An 8,696-nucleotide genomic window follows, 5' to 3' on the forward strand; every position below is an offset into this window, starting at 1 on the left:
CCCCCTCCAACTTTCAAATCCCTTACTCACTCTTCCTTCAGTTAGTCCTGACGAAGGGTCTCGGCCTGAAACGTCAACTGAACCTCTTTCTAGAGATGCTGCCTGGCCTGCTGCGTTCACCAGCAACTTTGATGTGTGATGCTTGAATTTCCAGCATCTGCAGAATTCCTGTTGTTCGAATATTCGCTTTTTTTCTTTCTTTTTTTGGGAAGCGGGGGTAGGGCCCCACATTAACCCTTGAAACGGGCCCCCAGATGCTTAAGGCCGCCTATGTTTATATCAGCGGTGTATGTCATGAAATTTGTTAACTTCACGATTATATATAAATTACTGTAAGAAGTGCATATGAAAAAGAAAATTAAATTAAATAAGTAATGCAGAAAGAGAGGAAAGTACAGAAGGAGCAATCATGGATTCGTTAGCCATTCAGAAATCTGATCGCGTTGGGAAAAAAAGCTGTTCCTGAAACGCTGAGAGTGCATATTGAGTGGCTCAAGACATTATACTCCTGTAAAAAAAAAGAGCACGAAGCGGTAAGAAATCTGCTAGGCTCGCACTACCGTAAAGTTGCGTGGCAGCTGGATTGTACGAAGTTTACTGTAGTTGAGTGCTTATTACGGTTCCCTATCGAGCGCACAATCTGTGACTTTTACGGTTACCATTGGCCTGCGAATGAATTATAGTTATTACAGTGGACCCAGCTGTTCCACTGGATAAAGTCTCCGCTTCCAAAGCAGTCGGAGCTGGCAGCGGCTGCTCATCGAGAGCGAGAAAAAGTTGTTTGGGCTGAAGCCAAGAGCTGGAAAAGTTGAGGGACATTTTCCAGCGGAGACCTGATAACTTTGGTCTTTACCATCGCAGGTAACTTGTAGTGGATGTTAGTCTTAAACGTTGTTCACATTGTACTGGGTCTTGCAAAATGAAATCAAAACTCTTTTTAAAAAAAAAAATCACTGTCGTCTTCTATTAACTACCCCTTCTCCAGCCCTGTATCTCCTTCACCAATCTACTTCCCAGCTCTTTACTTCACCCCGCCCCTTCCAGGTTTCACCTATCACCTCGTGTTTCTCTCTCCCCTCCGTCTACCTTTTAAATCTACTCCTCAGCTTTTTTTTGCAATTTATTTTTTATTGAATTTCATCATCAAACATTTCCACAAGATGTATTTCAGACACTGTACATATATATCATATATTCATATTTGTCACAAATCTCCACATAATATTTATCTGAGGTATACCCTTATAGAAAGGAGAGGAAAGAAAGAACAATCGAAAGAAGAAAACTATGTACAGGGTAGGGAGTGATTTTTTTTACAACATATTCATTGACTTGTGAGAATAAAATCAGGCCTATGAGGAGTTATGTAGTTAAACCATTTTTCCAGTATGAATAAAATTGTTCCAACTTATGATTAACAGATGCTGTTATCTTCTCCATTTCGTAAATGTCCATTGTAATTTCCATCCATACATTTAAAGTTGGGCACTCCTGTGATAACCATTTCCTGGTAAGGGTCTTTTTACCAGCCACCAGCAGTACATTCATTAAATATTTGTCTCTTTTCAACCATTCTTGAGGTATATCCTCAGCTTTTTTAAAAACTCCAGTCCTGCCGAAAGGACCAGTGTCCAGTGGCATCAGTGGGACGAAAGGTCGCGGGTTCGAATCCAGCCAGCCGGCTCCCCTGCGCGCTGGGTTACGAGCTGGTGATCTCTTTGGAAATGAATCTCGGCAGAAACTACCGCAGTGAGTAAGTCAGAGAGGCGTGGAGAGAAATCGTCGCTAACCGGAGAAACTCCGCCTGTGACATTCCTTTCCTTTCCTTACTTCCTACCGAAGAGTCTCGACCTTACCCTTAGCTATAGATGTTTCCTGGCCTGCTTAGTTCCTCCATTTTTGTGTGTGTTGCTTGGATTTCCAGTGTCTCCACTCCATATTTTCTCTTGCTTGCAACTGTAACATCTAATTCCTCACGAACGCAAATCAGTTTCCGGTCTGGTCGCATGATAACCTTCCGGCAGCCTTGCCAGTCGTTTTACTGCGCCTCCACTTAACCCGGATTCATGTAGGTATTAGTAGCTTCTCAGTTTCATTATCTAAGCTGTAGGCTCAGGTTCCATTCCGAAGCTTAGATTCGGTGCAGAGGGGACGTTAATGCGAAACACTTAAACTGAACCAGTTTTGAAGAAGGGGATGCTCTGACAACAACTGTCTTTCAATCAATATCGCTGAAATAAATCTAGTAATTCTTATTGCTTTGGGGGAGCTTTCTGTTTACATTGATAACAGTTTTTCCCACGTTTGAACAGATAATTGGCTACATAATGTTTTTGAATCCCCAATTGTACAAATTGCTATTACGAAAACAAACTTCTCTGAAGATCATAAGGGGTAAGAGCAGGATTAGTTTAACTCCACCTTCATTATGATCATGACTGATCTGCCTGCGGACTCATCTCTACCTACCTGCCTTTCACATTACCCTTAATTCCTCTACAATGCAAAAATCTATCTAATTGTGCCTGAAATATTTCTGCTGAGGTGCCTCCTATTGTTTCCCTGAACAGAGTGTGCCACAGATTCACTATCGGGTCGTCCACAGGGCCGCACCCCAAAGGCGCGCATTTTCCAAGCGGATCCTGGAGCTACCAAAACATAAGGCCGCTTCTGACGAAGTGCCGATGCAGCTTGGCGCCAGTGTTGTCGCAGTGGTTGCCAGAGTGAAGTCGTAAACAACATCAAACTGCCTTAGGGACCCCGGTTCCGGATTTCTTCCTCGGGGTTTACTCCCGAAGCCTTTCCCGTGGGTGGGTATGGCCGCAAGGCAGCGGAGGTTTAAAATCAGAGTTTTCCTTCCCCTAGGCGGACTGCCGTCCAAGGCTGACGAGATACCTGCCTGATACCTACCTGTCTCTGCCCCAACGGATTTAACATTTTGCTCTTTAGATGTTGTATCATCTCTCACCATTGTCCTGATCTCATCCTTATTTATGTGTGCTGCTCCCAGTCTTTCCTACTTATCCTTCTGTATTGCTCTGGGATGTTTAATTCCCACTCAACTATATCCTGCAACTATGTTTCTGTAATAGCAACTAAATCATACCTCTTTGTACTGAATTTTGCCAAAGACTTACTGACCATGTTTCAAATACTATGAACTGTCAAAGTGCCTTTACACCTGTTGTCCTTTGGAATCTAGTAATCCTTGTCTCTTTTACATTGGACTTGTCTGTACTCCACCCTTTTCTCTGTTCCAGTGTTTGCTGTGGTCTTGGCCTTATTTCTCTTTGTCTTTCTGCAATGGATTCCCAACTCCCCCCATATTAGTTTGAATCCCCACCCCCAACAGCACTGGCAAACCCATCTCCCACAGAATCAACTCTAATGCCTCAGGAATCTGAAATCCTCCTTTCCACTTCTCTACTCAAGCCACATATTCATCCTAATGATTCTGTTACTTTGAATCTCAAGGTTGCAATCTGTGCCACATGTTGGTCAATGTTCCCTCTGGTTCTCTTTTATGGCTGCATGGACCAGCCATTTCTCTGAGCAAGAAATTTTTACATGGCCTGAAAACTGCATGGCAATTTAATTGTTTCTATTTCATAATATACGTGCAAGGAATATTCAGAATGAAATTTTAAAAATCGTGTAGTTTTGATTGTATTTATTAATTGAAGGGTATAATGAAAAAGAGTACAACAAATAAAATCTTTCACGTTTCATAAACTTTTAAACTTAGACAGCATCAGCATTCAGAAGACCGGCAGTTTATTAACAGTGAGCTACCAATTTCCAAGCAATACACATAAAAGTTGCTGGTGAACGCAGCAGGCCAGGCAGCATCTATAGGAAGAGGTGCAGTCGACGTTTCAGGCCGAGACCCTTCGTCAGGACTAACTGAAGGAAGAGTGAGTAAGGGATTTGAAAGTTGGAGGGGGAGGGGGAGATCCAAAATGATAGGAGAAGACAGGAGGGGGAGGGATGGAGCCAAGAGCTGGACAGGTGATAGGCAAAAGGGATACGAGAGGATCATGGGACAGGAGGTCCGGGAAGAGAGACAAGGGGGGTGGGGGGGACCCAGAGGATGGGCAAGGGGTATATTCAGAGGGACAGAGGGAGAAAAAGGAGAGTGAGAGAAAGAATGTGTGTATAAAAATAAGTAACAGATGGGGTATGAGGGGGAGGTGGGGCATTAGCAGAAGTTAGAGAAGTCGATGTTTATGCCATCAGGTTGGAGGCTACCAAGATGGAATATAAGGTGTTGTTCCTCCAACCTGAGTGTGGCTTCATCTTTACAGTAGAGGAGGCCGTGGATAGACATGTCAGAATGGGATGTGGAATTAAAATGTGTGGCCACTGGGAGATCCTGCTTTCTCTGGCGGACAGAGCGTAGGTGTTCAGCAAAGCGGTCTCCCAGTCTGCGTCGGGTCTTGCCAATATATAAAAGGCCACATCGGGAGCACCGGACGCAGTATATCACCCCAGCCGACCCACAGGTGAAGCGTTTCCTCACCTGGAAGGACTGTTTGGGGCCCTGAATGGTGGTAAGGGAGGAAGTGTAAGGGCATGTGTAGCACTTGTTCCGCTTACACGGATAAGTGCCAGGAGGGAGATCAGTGGGGAGGGATGGGGGGGGACGAATGGACAGGGGAATTGCGTAGGGAGCGATCCCTGCGGAATGCAGAGAGAGGGGGGGGAGGGAAAGATGTGCTTAGTGGTGGGATTCCGTTGGAGGTGGCGGAAGTTACGGAGAATAATATGTTGGACCCGGAGGCTGGTGGGGTGGTAGGTGAGGACCAGGGGAACCCTATTCCTAGTGGGGTGGTGGGAGGATGGAGTGAGAGCAGATGTACGTGAAATGGGGGAGATGCGTTTAAGAGCAGAGTTGATAGTGGAGGAAGGGAAGCCCCTTTCTTTAAAAAAGGAAGACATCTCCCTCATCCTAGAATGAAAAGCCTCATCCTGAGAGCAGATGCGGCGGAGACGAAGGAATTGTGAGAAGGGGATAGCGTTTTTGCAAGAGACAGAGTGAGAAGAGGAATAGCTGTGAGAGTCAGTAGGCTTATAGTAGACATCAGTGGATAAGCTGTCTCCAGAGACAGAGACAGAAAGATCTAGAAAGGGGAGGGAGATGTCGGAAATGGACCAGGTAAACTTGAGGGCAGGGTGAAAGTTGGAGGCAAAGTTAATAAAGTCAACGAGCTCTGCATGCATGCAGGAAGCAGCGCCAATGCAGTCGTCGATGTAGTGAAGGAAAAGTGGGGGACAGATACCAGAATAGGCACGGAACATAGATTGTTCCACAAAGCCAACAAAAAGGCAGGTATAGCTAGGGCCCATACGGGTGCCCATAGCTACACCTTTAGTTTGGAGGAAGTGGGAGGAGCCAAAGGAGAAATTATTAAGAGTAAGGACTAATTCCGCTAGACGGAGCAGAGTGGTGGTAGAGGGGAACTGATTAGGTCTGGAATCCAAAAAGAAGCGTAGAGCTTTGAGACCTTCCTGATGGGGGATAGAAGTATATAGATTCTGGACATCCATGGTGAAAATAAAGCGGTGGGGGCCAGGGAACTTAAAATCATTGAAAAGTTTAAGAGCGTGAGAAGTGTCACGAACATATGCCGGAAGGGATTGAACAAGGGGTGATAAAACCGTGTCGAGGTATGCAGAAATGAGTTCGGTGGGGCAGTAGCAAGCTGAGACAATAGGTCTGCCAAGACAGGCAGGTTTGTGGATCTTGGGTAGGAGGTAGAAACGGGAAGTGCGAGGTGTGGGAACTATAAGGTTGGTACCAATTTCCATTCAGTGTTTATTTTTAAAATTTGTAACAATGTTGTCAGTTTTCAAGTTACAACGTAAATCTGTTGAAGCTCTAAAATGTTTCAAAGTAAAGGTTGTGGTACATTTATTATTTAGAATATTTATGGATTATATTCATTAACACATAATTAAATACAGGGCATTTCACAATTATATTAACAGATTTCAAAATTATATTAATATTATATAAAAGAAAATTCCAGCTGCATGGCAACAAAGGCTATGTGCATGGGAGCATTTCAGTTACTGTGTGGCTGCACACCCACGCTGCTTAGAGAGAACAGTGGAGAGATTACTACCTTTAAGTTCCATGTTTTCATTTTATCTCCTAGCTTCCTAAGTTCAGCTTGTAGGACCTCATGAACAACATATAAAATGCTGGAGGAACCCAGCAGGTCAGGCAGCATACACTGAAGGAAAATGTAGTCAGCATTTCGGGTCGAGATCCCTCATCAGGTCTGGAAAGGAACCTCTGGTTTATTTCCCTTCCCAAGCAATCCCCTACCGTGATAGCTCTGACCCTCTTTTTTCCCTGCCCTCTTGTGCAGCTGAGTCACTCACAGTGTCTCTTTCTCCACCCTAGAACCTGGCTACTGTACATGGTCACAGGAGGGGCTGTACTAGGAATTCAAACGTGACTGCGTTTGGAGGGGTATGCTCAATATACCCTCGATGGCTACGTTAATAGATGCTCCTCTACAGCTCGTTACTGCAAGTATCTAATCAGCCAATCATATGGCAGCAACTTAAAAGCATGCAGGCATGGTCAAGAGGTTCATTTATTGTTCAGACCAAACATCAGCATGGGGGAAAAATGCTATCTTAAGTGACTGACCATGGAATGATTGTTGGTGCCAGATGGGGTGGTTTGAGTATCTCATAAACTACTGATCTCCTGAAGTTTTCACGCATAACAGTGTCTAGAGTTTACAGAGAATGGTGCGGAAAAATAAAAAAAAAACTAGTGAGCAGCAGTTCTGTGGGTGAGAATGCCTTGTTAGTGAGACAGGTCAGAGGGGAATGGCCAGACTGCTTCAACCTGACATGAAGGTGACAGTAACTTATTATTATTATGATTATGAGGACATGCAGTCCCCTTTTATTGTCATTTAGTAATGCATACATTAAGAAATGATACAATGTTTTTCCAGAATGATATCACGAAAACACATGACAAACCGACTTATAACCACACATTACTACAGTGACACACATCAAAGTTGCTGGTGAACGCAGCAGGCCAGGCAGCATCTCTAGGAAGAGGTACGGTCGACGTTTCGGGCTGAGACCCTTCATCAGGACTAACTGAAGGAAAAGCTAGTAAGAGATTTGAGAGGGGGAGGGGGAGATCCAAAATGATAGGAGAAGACAGGAGGGGCAGGGATGGAGCCAAGAGCTGGACAGGTGATTGGCAAAAGGGATATGAGAGGATCATGGGACAGGAGGCCCAGGGAGAAAGAAAAGGGGGAGGGGGGAAAAAACCCAGAGGATGGGCAAGGGGTATAGTCAGAGGGACAGAGGGAGAAAAAGGAGAGTGAGAGAGAAAGAACGTATGTATATAAATAAATAACGGATGGGGTACGAGGGGGGAGGTGGGGCATTAGCAGAAGTTAGAGGTCAATGTTCATGCCATCAGGTTGGAGGCTACCCAGACGGAATATAAGGTGTTGTTCCTCCAACCTGAGTGTGGCGGCAGATCGCTTTGCTAAACACCTATGCTCTGTCCGCCGGAGAAAGCAGGATCGCCCAGTGGCCACACATTTTAATTCCACATCCCATTCCCATTCTGATATGTCTATCCACGGCCAACTTCTGCTAATGCCCCACCTCCCCCTCGTACCCCATCCGTTATTTATTTATATACACACATTCTTTCTCTCTCTCTCCTTTTTCTCCCTCTGTCCTTCTGACTATACCCCTTGCCCATCCTCTGGTTTTCCCCCCCTCCCCCTTTTCCTTCTCCCTGGGCCTCCTGTCCCATGATCCTCTGATATCCCTTTCGCCAATCACCTGTCCAGCTCTTGGTTCCATCCCTCCCCCTCCTGTCTTCTCCTATCATTTTGGATCTCCCCCTCCCCCTCCCACTTTCAAATCTCTTACTAACTCTTCCTTCAGTTAGTCCTGACGAAGAGTCTCGGCCCAAAACGTTGACTGCACCTCTTCCTAGAGATGCTGCCTGGCCTGCTGTGTTCACCAGCAACTTTGATGTGTGTGGCTTGAATTTCCAGCATCTGCAAAATTCCTCGTGTTTACATTACTACAGTGGTGTGCAGAAGAGCATCTCTGAATGCACAACATGTGGAACTTTGAAGTGAGTGGGCTACAGCCACAGAAAACCACACTGGATTCCATTTCTGTGGCCATTTTGGTATTAGTAGGTATACTGTTATACCTAATAAATTGCCCACTGAGTGTATATGTGTATTTCTTTCCTGCAGTGGACAGGCGGGTGGAGTAATGGAGGAAGTCCTTTCTCTGTTTTAGATCAGTTTCCTAGATCTTCACCATTAATGACTTTCCATTCAGAATCTGGCCAGAAATGGAGATGCTTTCTATGGATTTGCAGTGCCATTGGTAATGAAGGAGTTAATGCTTTCTTCTGGCTTGAAATCAGGTTGGGACTGATATGACAAGTAATAATTATGCTATACAATGAGTGGTATCACATTGAAACCTAAAGAATACAGAAAGGCCTAGATAGAGTGCCGGTGGATAGCGTGGAAGTCTAGGACCAGAGGGCACAGCCCCATCGGAATAGAAGGACACCCCTTTAGAATAGAGATGAGGAGGAATTGTGACTCAGTGGAATTCGTTGCTCCAAATTTTCAGTTTACTTTTATTTTCTGAAATGGTCTGTTGAATAACATGAC

At 44.9% G+C, this 8,696-nt stretch overlaps 1 protein-coding gene across 3 annotated transcripts in view; it reads left to right on the forward strand.

Annotated features, from left to right (window-relative positions):
• Positions 1-723: 723 nt before the first annotated feature.
• Positions 724-8,696, forward strand: part of LOC134349726 (nucleoside hydrolase-like) — a 47,432-nt gene continuing 39,459 nt past the window's right edge. Inside the window, exon 1 of one of the 3 annotated variants that reach the window (XM_063054488.1) lies at positions 724-861. The gene's annotated coding sequence lies outside the window, so the exon portion shown is untranslated. Of the gene's footprint in view, positions 862-1,144; positions 2,069-3,845; positions 3,915-8,696 lie in introns of those variants that run through there. The other 2 variants (XM_063054489.1, XM_063054490.1) reach the window with 2 other exon arrangements.

This window comes from Mobula hypostoma, chromosome 7, assembly GCF_963921235.1.
Source record: "Mobula hypostoma chromosome 7, sMobHyp1.1, whole genome shotgun sequence".
NCBI lineage: Eukaryota > Metazoa > Chordata > Chondrichthyes > Myliobatiformes > Myliobatidae > Mobula > Mobula hypostoma.